Genomic DNA, 12,486 nt, shown 5'->3' with positions numbered 1-12,486 from the left:
GTTGTGTGATTCTTCAGTTTGAGCCTATCTTTTCTACTAGAGTTGTATTGCTAGGGACCTCATCAATTTTGCTCACCTCTGTATTCCCAGTACTGAGTACAGAGCTTGGCACATAAAATAAACTCAATAAATATTGAATGAATAGTCAGAATAGGCTCTTGATTTATTTTGCCTACTGTAAAACTAATTTTGCACATTACTTGACCATTCTGGCTGTGCTTTGTTTAGTGTATGTTCATGATTGATAAGCCTTGGCATTTACTATGCCATTTCCTCATTGATGTTGAACTGTATAACTTAAGCCAAGCTGTGTTCTGACAGATATTCACAAATGTTTTTCCTTGGTTTGTATGCAGAGTAGAAGATGAAAGAGCAGTAGGTTGCCAGTTAGCAAAAATCCATTTGCTCCTGCTCAGATCTGTGAAAGTATCCAATTAATATGACGCATTAATATTTCACAATAAGGAGGAACTTGGAAATCAGTCTAGTAATAAAAAGAACAAGTGAAGATAGACACATTCTTCTTTATTGGGATGGAGGATTTATGGCAACCATAGAGCAGGTAAGAAAGAATGGTCATTTATTTGGAGCCTGTCATATGCCAAACTCCATTCAAGATACTTTGCATTTATGATCCCATTGGATCCATATCATAAATGTGGTTGAGAAGGGAGGACGTTGGCAAATGCGGACATATCTGTGTAAACTTTTACGTGTACATATATGTGGGTGTTTGAAATAAGCAGTCTCTAGCCCTGTCTTTGCTTCATATTCATTGTGCAAGCTTAAGCAAGTCAGTTAATGCCCCTGAGCTTCAGTTCCTACATTTGTAAAGTATGGATCAAAAGGCCCATCTCACAGAGCTGGTATTAAGATCAAATAAAATAATGAATATGAATGTTCTTTGAAAATAAGTGTTGGGGTGGGGGCGTAGGGTGTTACAAGGATCAAAGCAACAATCTACTCCTTTGGATAGCATAATGTTTTTGCATTTTCCCTGATGAAAACTAGATCTGGGGTAAAGTCATATTATATCAGGTTATTACCTATTCATTTATTGCATTTCAATCTAATAAACATTTTAAATATCTGTTATGTGCCAGACTCCATAAGGCCATGGAGAATAAAAGGGATGAAACACGATCCTGCTTCCAGGAGTTCACACTTGAGAAGAGGAAGCATATGTGTATAAAAATAACTATACAATTCAAGGGAGAATATGCACAATGCTATGCATGTAGATATCAGGAAATCACATCAAATAATTTATACAATAACTGTATTCTGAATACCAGCTGTGGACCAGGTACTGTTCTACAACCCAAAGAGACAGGAGTGAACAAGAAAGATAGGGAGCCTGTTTTCCTGGGGCCAACTTCTGATACATGAAAAAGGATAAACAGTCCAATTCCAGTTAACTGCTGTGTTGAATAGAAAACAAGGTGATGTGATCCTGAGTTCTGGAGGAGCAGAGGGCGGTCAGCTAAGGTCTCTGATACCTCTGATATCTGAGCTGAAACTGGAGCTGTGCCAACAGGGCAGCTTTGAGAAGATCTTCTGAAAGGGAGTTCTGCACAGAGAGAAAAGCAAGTGCTAGGAGCTCGTGGGTTTAAGGCTCTGACAGAAAGTGAGAAGCTGTGGTGAGATGACAAGGGGCCAGTGGGAGTGGACCGGCCAGCTCACACACTGCATTTTGGCTGTGGTGAAGACTTTGGGGTCTAATCCATTACAATGGGTAGCCAGGGAAGGTTTTACAAAGAGCAGAGATACAATCTGAGATCTGATTTATGCTTTAAAAGAGCACTCTTGTTGCTAAGTGGAGCAGGTCGACTGCAGTGGGGAGAAAGAAAATCCAGGAAGCCTAGACAAGATGCTATTTTATCCAGGTGAAGGATAACGAATGGTGACTTGTAGCTAAACTAGAAGCAGTCTAGATGGGGAGGAAGGGACAGATGTAGGATATGTTTTGGAGCGGAGCCAACAAGAATGAATGTGAGGAAGAAAAAGGTTGTTTCTAAAGGAAGAATGTTTCAGCTTCTATCTTTACTTCAAAATCCTTTAATGTCAAACAACAAATATGTCTAATGTATATTGAAGCTAATATTAAAATACTCTGGCTGTTTAAAGTTTCTCTATGATAAATATGGTTATTCAAGAAAGTTGTTAAAAATAATAGAAAAAATTAAGAAAAATACATAAATACATCATATAAAACATGCTGTGCACACATCTAAGACTAGAATGCTTAAATTTTTACCCCCAGAACTAAGACTTGATCTTGTGCTTCTGAGGAGGCAGTGCTGTATCAGATTTTGCCTCTGTCTATAGCATCTGTCAAAAACCGAAAATAGTTTGACAACTTAAACACAAGAGCTGCTGCTGCTGCTGCTAAGTCGCTTCAGTCGTGTCCGACTCCTAGCGACCCCATGGACTACAGCCTACCAGGCTCCTCCGTCCATGGGATTTTCCAGGCAAGAGTACTGGAGTGGGGTGCCAGCCATTGCCTTCTCCGAACACAAAAGCTAGGTGTGAGCATTTCTTTATATATTGGAAATGACTTCCACCGATTGGGGAAAGTGGGAATGTCATCAGTATCCCAGTATGTCAGGGACTGGATGGAGCACCTGGACATTTCACCAAAGTCTTAAATATTATACATGCAATCACACAGATTGCTGTAAATGTGGGAGAAGGGAGTTTGCAGCTATTTACAGCAACTGTCTGAGCGAGGCCTGAGTAACACAGTCCCTTAGGGAAGCTAGGTTAGAAACCTTAGTCCACAGGCAGTCAAGCTCTGGATGGTTAGAAGCGGCCAGTGCCTCTCTGCATCTACAGGAGGCCCCCCGCCCCCATGATGGTTCTTCCTTTCGGGTCCTGTCGGTTTAAACAGACATAGGATTCCACACAGGTTAAGGAGTGGGCGGAGTGAGTCCTTGAGGGGTCCGCCAGGGGAATGAGTTCTGCAGAGCTCAGTGCTGCCACCAACTGCAGGAGTGTATCCTCCCACTGCCCACCCCACGCGGATCTGAGGCCAGATGAAGCCGGGACCAGCCAGCGAGGTTGTACCGTGGCGTGCATCATCTCCTTGCAGCATCCTCTCCCCTGCCGCGGCTGTAATGGATCTCTGCGTCCTAAAAGAGGAAGATAATACTGGGTTTAGCTTATAAATAGATGGTTGTACGCTCTCCCTGCAATGCGCTGATTGAGAGAGCCAAGCTGACTATTGATCTAATTTTAACTTACGTTTTAGCTCGCAGCCTCTCCGCCTCCCTGTCGCAGTTTGGTGGAGTGCAGGGCTCGACTGCCTCAGGCGACCGCCAGGGGGCGGGCCGCTCGTGTTCCTGCCACCCTACCCGTCTGGCCTCTGTTTACGCAGGATACAATGCCGGCCTTTATTGGGCTTGAAAAATAGGAGTTTGATTTTCCTGCGCCGGGATGACCTCATCACTCATGAAAGTCAGAGGGAAGTGGGGAATTGGATGACAAGCAGTCGGGAAAATAAAGCTTGCATTTCACCTCCTCCCACTCCACCACCTACACAGAGTAATCCGGTGTGCTTCTCATTTTAAAACCACGTTGCTGAGGCCGGGAAGTAGGGGAGGGCGGTAGGAGTGGAATGTTAAGTAACCAAGACATTGTGTGTTTTGTTTAAAAGGTTAGTATCACCTCCTCTCTGCCTACTAGGGTTCTCTATGGAGCTGTCACCAAATGCCAGTGCATCAACACTCTCTAGGAAAGAGTGACTTGACTTTAAAATTTTTAGTTATTCCTAAACTCGATTCATCTTGCCAGTTTAAATAATGGTCATCTGCAATTTTATACTGCTAGATTTTACATTTCAGATCTGCTTACAGCTTCAGTTGAACAGGATCGACAATTAAAATCTATCACATTTTTGTTGCCACCTTTGGGGACCACAAAGTATAGGGTAGGTAGACTATAATGTAATGGGAAGGGAGTTAGAAAAAAGCCTCCTCAGAAATTCCCCAGTCCTGGACCTTGGTATTTGAACTTTCCTCCTGAGGTTAAGTGAAACATAACAATAGGAGCTAATATTTGTTGACTTAAAAAAAATGCACAAGGTGAGAGATGAGAGTTTTTTACTTTGGGCAATATGAGGACTGCAGCCCAGCACCTCAGATAGCGCTGAGAAACTGTTCCAAAGAGGTAGGAGGGAAGGACAGTATATATGTGATTTTGGTAATGGGAGTACTTGCAATCAAGTGCATATTTTTTTGTAGAAAAGTTTCTGCTGACCTCATGAAACTTCAGATAGTCACGAGAAATAGTCGCACCATGAAGGATTTTAGTGTTTTTCTAAATATGAGAAGAGATAAGAATCCGGCTCATAAAATCAGCCCCTGAGAATATCTATCTGAAGATCTATCCTGCTAGTTTCCTGGAGCACAGAGTGCCTCATTTCCACCTCTCCAACCTGAACTCCTTTCATGGAGTGTTGGTCAGCTGCTGCAGCAGCGCATACTTTAATCCCTGTGGAGGTAGATGGCAAACCAATTGTATTTATCAAACACTTGCTATGTGTCTGGCACTGTACCAGCCATTTCACCTTTGCTACCTCCTTAAATTCTAAAGACAACCTACCAGTTAAGTTCTGTCATTATCCCCATTTTAGGATTGAAGAGATTGAGGCTAAATTACTTCCCCAGAGGCAGATTAGCTAGGAAGGGGCAGAGACAAGGTTCAAGGCTCAGTACTGAGTGACACTAGAGCTTGAGCTCTTGATCACCATTTTATAGCTCTGGAAAGCCTGCCTACCCTTGGCAAACTCGTAAAGTTTCTGCATCGCTAGGCAAAGGAGGATACATGTGACAAGAGGGTGACAACCTTCACATAAGGCCTGCCAAGGCCAAAGCCAAAAGATTCTTCATAGGTAGGGCTCTTGAGGAAGTGAGAAATGTACAGAGAGGTCATCATCTTCAGCATCTCTCATGACAAAGCTTATAAGAGGGAAACAGAGTGACAACAAGAAGGGATGTGCGTTTGGTCAGTCATTCAACAAATATTTGCTCATGGTGGACTGGTCTTTGTGGTGAGCACTGGTATATCATGATGAAGATGACAGACACGGTCCATCCTTTCCTGGAAAGTCTTGAGGGAGAGGTTTATAAATAGGCAAACAAGGAAATACATAATTATAATTGGTGATGACTGTAAAAAGAACATGAGTTATTTGGGGAGAGGGAGATGAGGCAGGCCTGTCAGGGGAAATGACATTCCAGCTACAACATGAGTAAGAATTAGCTGAGTGAATGACAGGTATGAGTGTATTGTAGACAGACATGGGGAGGCTTTAAGGAGGATATGGTGTTGGGAACACAGTGATCAAGAGGGGAGGGACTGTGAGAAGAGCCTGGAGTGCTCACATAAGGTCTTTTGCTCCAGAGTGAGGATTTTGAACATCATCTTAAGTGCAATGGGAAGACCCCTTGAAGAGTTTTAAGCATGAGGGTGAAGTGATTTACTACAGAATGATTACTTTGTGATGGGAGAATGGAAGGCAGATAGGATAAGGTATTGGGCTTGGGGAGATCATTAGGAACTCAGCGCGGTAGCTCAGGTGGGAGATGATGGAGCTTTCACAAGGTCTGGCATGATGGAAGAGGAGGGAAGTGGATCAACTAGTTGGGGGTTTGGTGATGGATAGGAGAGTTGAGGGAGAGAGAGAGGTCATAGATCTCTCCCAGTTTCTGGCTTGAGGCACAGGATTGAATGAGGCATCGTGTATAAATCCAGTAGACATGCAAAGAGGAGCAAACCCGGGCAACAATTGGTTTGGGCCTTTCTCATTTGAAGAACAAAGGCTGCTGACCACCAGACAGAAAGAAGACTTCAAAGGGAAGCTTTGAGTGAAGTCATTTCTTTATGGAAATGACATTGTTGTTGTGGCCTTCACACTTGACAGGTAAGCTTTAAAACTGTTGTGAGTAAGATGGTATAAGAAAGCAATGAGGTGGTGGTATATGTATTTGCTTCTATTATGAAACTTGGAATCTGTGAGCTTCAGAAGAACCTGAAGAAAACAACCAGCAGCAACTCTTGACTTATAGAATTCTCAAGACCAGGCAATGGCACTGTGGTTTACAGCCCTGCATGGGAGGAGAATCACCAGTATCAAAGTTGGAAAGGGTCACATTACCCCCAGTAGGAAACTAAATACCTACAGAGATGAATGATCTTGTCCAAGATCTTGCAGCAAATCTGTAAGTGAACGAAGGAAGAGAACAAACAAACAGGGCTTCTGGTTCTTTCCCATGCCACTCTGCCTCTCAGAGGTTAAGGTTTTTTCTCTGGGCACACAAATCTGGTTCATCAAGGGAGGTTGCTGGGCTGCTAAAATACTGGTCATACACTTTGATCCAAATTCTGTGAGAAATGCAAGCCTCTGGAATCTCCCCAGCATCCTGCAATTCTTCCAGACAAGAACCAAAACTTCCCTTACCATTTCTTGGCACTTGATCAAGCTGCTAGAGGTACCCAGCTCCTGGCAACAGATCGTTCTTTCCTGAGTCAGAAGAGAGGATGGATTATTTCCTTCCATCAGAGATTGTAGGATGCATTCTTGCCCTTGTGGGAGGCTCCCAATTATGAAGGAAGAGTTGATCACCTGCTATGCACCAGAATCTTTGCCTGCGGTGCTCTTCTGAGTTAAACACAAGCTGCTCCTCTCCTTAATTCCCACTCTACTTCTGTGCCTTTTTTCCTTTGGAAATTTTAGAACGGGACTGAAACTGGAAATCATTTTCCTATGCTTTTCTATCCTATTCTGGTTTAGAATCATGGAAATGTCTCTTTCTTTTTCCTAAGTTATGTGAATACCTGAGATGTGATCAATTGTCTGACAAATTTGACTTGTTTAAGAGTAGAAACATGATCAAAATTTGTTGCTTTCAAGGTGAAGCAAGAAAGGTGAAATTGGCTTAAATCCATTTATCTATCACATAATTTTGAAATAAAGTTTTTCTCAACTATGATTAGTGGTGATATTTAATAACTATTGATCTTAGGTGTTAGACATAAATAGTCCTGTTTGCTAAAATGCACTCGTTTCTTTCAGTCTGTTCAAGTGGTAAATGTTTGTGTGTACATATAAATTTTTTCCACTTTTGTTGAGATCTAATTAATACATAGCCCTATATACCTTTAAGGAGTATAGCATAATGATTTCAATTGGTAAATGTTATTATCCTTATTTATACAAGTTTCTTCTGAAATATTTAATCTCCAGAATTATCAGTCTCTGCTGTTACAAGGACAGTAATATTTAATGGCAGTAGTTTTTTAAAGAAAGATACATTCTAAAGTATGATTTATAGGAAAACAACTGAGGGTATTTCTCAGCAGAGATGTACATTTATGAAACAGAAAACAGTCATAATGATGCTTTAACTAAACAACTAGGTGAAAACAATGGCATGAGGAGAGACTTATGAATCATTCCTATAGCATAGACTTTAATCAGAAGACTGTTCATCATTTAATCAAATCATCTAAATGCTAAAGGATGCTTCATCATTTAGCCTTAGTTTCTTTTTTAAAATCTTTTCCACATTGACTAAAGGAGGCTTAATTTTTTAATTTGTACTTTTCTGCATTTTATTATTTCTAAAACGCATATATGTGACTTTTACTAAGAGAAAAAACAAAAGCATTAAAGATAATTTATTCCACGTATAGATAAATAGATTATATAAAATCTCAAAATCAGAGGATTGTTGCATAGTGGGAGGATGCTTCTTTGGTATTAATCTCCAGCAAAAGTGATTGGAGGGAAAAAGTACCTGTCAGAGCAGAGAGATCATATGAGCAACAGGAAGAGCTTTGGAGCTGAAAATTCTGCCCTTCAATAGGAAAGTGTTTATTCTTTAATATCAGAGCATAGGGGCTTCCCCAATGGCTCAGCAGGTAAAGAATCTACCTTCTATGCAGGAGACACAGGAGACGTGGGTTCGATCTCTGGGTTGGGAAGATCACCTGGAGCAGAAATGGCAAGCCACTCTACTATTCTTCCCTGGGAAATCCCACAGACAGAGGGGCCTGGCAGGCTACAGTCCATGGGGTCACAAGGAGTCGGACATGACCGAGCACCATGGCACATCAGAACATAATGACAGTGATTTGTGATTCATACAAGATGTACGCTGAAATGACATTGCTTTGAATTCTTTCTCCAGTGGAGGCTGGGCCTGTGCTGGCCCTGAACATACCCATTAAAAAGAAGGATTAGTCTACCTGGGATTAGGCGTCCAGTTTGTGACTATGCAATACAACAAGCTAACTATCCTAATTAGAATTATAGTCCATGCCCTTGACCTCATTAACAGAGAGTGACCCTAACTGCTTACCAGCAAGCCAAAACATTGATAACCTAAGCTGCACAGATTAATGAAAGAAAAGGACTCACTGCTCTGCAGGAGCAGACCTTTCCCAGACAGACAGTGGGTGAGCAATGGCAGTCTCCTTCTGGATATTATAAGCAAATGAATTATTAAGAACAACTGAACAAACAAATAGAAGCTTCTTTTCTCTGCTTTTCATGCTGCTTATCTAGTGTTGGCAATCTGCTCACTGATGAGAAAATATTTTTTCGCAACCAAGTTTTGGGAGGTCCCATTATTTTCATGGCCATCTTGATAGACTTTAACGTGTTCAAGCACAAGAACAGTGCTTGAAACTTCTCTGCCTGCTATGCACCTGTGTCTTGTCCCTTTTTCTGTTGTTGTTGGGGAATTGAATATGACTTCTTGATGCTAATTAAGGAAGAAGATTGAGAGTGAAAATGCTTTAAAATTCCTTCCTGTTTTATATTGTGTCCAGGCAAAAACACCTTTTGCATACATATATATGTATAACTGGGTCCCTTTGCTTTCCACTTGAAGTTGTCACAACATTGTTAATTGGCAGATTCAATCCATAGGGTGAGAAGGTCCCTGTGTGTACTCCAGTATTCTTGCCTGGGAAACCCCATGGACAGAGGACCCTGGTGGGCTACAGTTCATGAGTCAGACTCGACTGGGCGACTGAGCACACGCACGCACACACACACACACAATCGGCTCTACTCCAATGTAAAATAAAAAGTTTTTTTTTTAAAGTCTTTTCTACTTTTCAATCATTTTAACTCTCCCCTTCTGCCTTTTATTCTTTTAGTTTGGAGCTGTGGTTCCCAGTGCTTTTTCTGCAGAAATCACATAGGCATATGCCACTTTCTCTAGGAGAATAGAGGTAAGATGGGCAGCAGGATATTTGCCGTCCTCCTCCTCACCTGCTCTGTCCCTACACTGAAAGCCTGTGGGAATGTGTGGGAATGAGAGTGACCTTACCACAAAGATCATCTTACAGCCACTGCAATTTTCATGAAAAGCACCCTATTTGCAATCTTCATAACTTTATTACGTATAACAAATTGCCTGTGGCAAACTCCACGACTGACTGGGCAGCCTGTCCCAACACTGCACTTGGGAATTAGAGCAGTAATATATTGCCATTTTTAAGATGAAGACAGGGACAGAGTCTGTAGGATCTTGCCACAGAGGCAGGCCTCATCAAGCATAGTATCTCCTATTTAGAGCAGATGTTTCTCCATGAGGTAGTGTTCAATCTGTAAGAGAGAAAATTAACTCCGATCTGACACAAAAGAAAATAAATACAATGTGCAGAAATACTGAAACAATCGGTTTAATGATAGCACATATTCATACAGGGGGGCTTCCCTGGTGCTTCAGCGGTAAAGAATCCACCTGCAATGCAGGAGCCACGGGAGACACTGGTTCAATCCCTGGGTCAGGAAGATCCCTGGAGGAAGGCATGGCAATCCACTCCAGTATTCTTGCCTAGAGAATCCCATGGACAGAGGAGCCTGGCAGGCCACAGTCTATGAACTCTCAAAGAGTTGGACATGTTGGAGCAACTTAGCACATGTGCATTCATACATAAAAACAGCATCAAACCAGGATCTTATCTTTTAATGATGTAGTTTCCTCTTTACAATGAAGGCAATAATAGTACTTACCTCATAGGACAGTTAATACCTGTGAAGCAGTGCAAATGCTGCCTGTCATATAATAATCTCTCAGTAAAGGTTCATTCCATCATTAACATTATCACAAAATGGACACAGCCATTTTTGAAATTAAACTGAGGATAAACTCTAACATTGCTGGTACTGCTAATTTTACCAGCACTAGGACATCATGGACTGTAATCTGCGTCTGTTCATTGAATTCTCTGGGCAAGCATACTGGAGTGGGTTGCCATTCCCTTCTCCAGGGGACCTTCCCAATCCAGGAATCGAACCTGCATCTCCTGTGTTGCAGGCAGATTCTTTACCATCTGAGCCACTGATAGTTTATGGTGAATGATGTCGGATTCATGATCACCGAAAAAGAAGATTTAGCTTCAGAACAAGGGACCAGGCTTGAACACTCGAGAGCTTTTGTGTAGCAGAGTTTTATTAAAGTAAAAAAGGACAGAGAAACCTCCTGACATAGACATCAGAAGGCGGATGGAGAGTGCCCCACCCTTGCCAGTTTTATCAAGGCCTTACATACTTTCGGAGAAGGCGATGGCACCCCACTCCAGTACTCTTGCTTGGAAAATCCCATGGACGGAGGAGCCTGTTAGGCTGCAATCCATGGGGTCGCTAAGAGTCGGACACGACTGAGCGACTTCACTTTCACTTTTCACTTTCATGCACTGGAGAAGGAAATGGCAACCCACTCCAGTGTTCTTGCCTGGAGAATCCCGGGGACGGGGGAGCCTGGTGGGCTGCCGTCTATGGGGTCACACAGAGTCGGACACGACTGAAGTGACTTAGCATAGCATACATACTTTTACCAGACCCACTCCCACAACACACATCTTAAATTAGCAAGATTAGAACTAACAATTGAAAGGTCTTACCAGACTCGCTCCCACAACATATGTTTTAAGGTAACAAGATTAGTCAGAAGGTTCTTGTTAAAAAAGAGAAACATGTCCTGAGCAAGATACATTGTTGTTGTATAATCCTTAGTACAGAGTTTAAGATGAATTGTTTTGTTGTGTGATCATTAGCTCTGGGCTTATGTGACTAAGAGAAAGCAATGTAGGAAAAAAAAAGTTTGTCCTTTTCTCCTCCTTGAGAGCACCAGACCCCTCTCTCCTCCTCGATGGTTCTGGACCCCTTCCTCCCTTAGGGCCCCAGACTCCTTATCAACCTATGTAAGGATTAGCTATCTCACCATTAGGGAAGCTCAAATTCACCCTGAAAGTGAAGTCGCTCAGTCGTGTCCGACTCTTCAAGACTCCATGAACTGGGGCCTACCAGGATCCTCTGTCTATGGGATTTTCCAGTCAAGAGTACTGGAGTGGGTTGCCATTTCCTTCTCCAAGGGATCTTCCCGACCCAGGGATCGAACCCACATCTCCTGCATTGTAGGCAAATGCTTTACCATCTGAGCCACCAGGGAAGTCCAAATTCACCCTAACTATGACATAATACTGAAAGGGAGGTGGGTGTAAGGCCATCCTTTTAACCAGTTCAGATAACTGCTGAGCCTGAATAGAGGTTTAGTTGAATAGAAAATTAACCTTTAAAAATTGTTCATTTCTAGTGGGAAACATACATTGGCACAAACCTTCTGAAGAGCATTAAAAAACTTAAAATTTGAATACTCTATATTTCAGCCATCTCTTAACTGTGAATTTATCTTATGAAAAGAATTAGACATGTGTGAAAAGATGTACATCTAAGATGCTTTATCAAATTTATTTATAGTACTGAAAACCTGGAAGAGCCTTAATGTCCAACAATGAGCTACTAGTTAAGTAAAATATGTACATTTAAATGATAGAAAGCTGTGCATACATTAAAAATTATGTCATGGAAGACTGTATAGTGACATGGACAAATGTTTCCGATGTAGCCCAGTGAAAAGAGCAAATTGCAACACAGTATATTATAAAAATACTATTCGCATATAAATATAACAGACTGAGGTGTACCAATGCAAATTTTTTTAAATGAAGCTTATTGCTATAGTCTCAAAACTTTGATTTTCCAATCTACCAATCCAATGTGTATACCATTATGCAGGGTATACATATTTTTGGCCTATTCTTTGTTAAATCTTAGTCTGGTCCCCTGATCTTTATAATCTAATCTGGTTATTAGAGTCCTAGGCTCTCTTGTTGATTTTTTTTTCAAAGTACAATATTATTAGCTGTCACTATTCATAATTTCAAGCTTTCTCTCTCTGAACCAACACTGTCTACTCCATCTTCACCAACTCCAAGCAGAGCAGAGGAGAGAAATCCTCTTTTTGTTTTTGCCTGAGAGCACAGTAGTGGGAGAAGACTTGGTTCGGACCTGGGGCCACCTTAAAGTATTTTCACAGCTGCTGCTGCTCTGGAGTTTCAGTATGAGCCAGATGCATGCTTTCCTGAGACCATATTTCGTTCCACAATAGCCCCTTCATAGAACACTCC

At 41.8% G+C, this 12,486-nt stretch overlaps 1 long non-coding RNA gene across 1 annotated transcript; it reads right to left on the bottom strand.

Annotated features, from left to right (window-relative positions):
- Positions 1–2,038: 2,038 nt before the first annotated feature.
- On the bottom strand, positions 2,039–3,864 carry LOC123333255. The gene is made up of 2 exons (XR_006550497.2): positions 3,244–3,864; positions 2,039–3,131 (listed from the first exon to the last, which is right to left on the bottom strand). It is a non-coding gene; the product is annotated as an uncharacterized LOC123333255 (long non-coding RNA).
- Between the last annotated feature and the right edge of the window lie 8,622 nt (positions 3,865–12,486).

Source organism: Bubalus bubalis, chromosome 1 (assembly GCF_019923935.1).
Source record: "Bubalus bubalis isolate 160015118507 breed Murrah chromosome 1, NDDB_SH_1, whole genome shotgun sequence".
Lineage (NCBI taxonomy): Eukaryota > Metazoa > Chordata > Mammalia > Artiodactyla > Bovidae > Bubalus > Bubalus bubalis.
The sequence above is the reverse complement of the archived record's forward strand: the minus strand, read 5'-3'. Positions and strand labels throughout refer to the sequence as shown.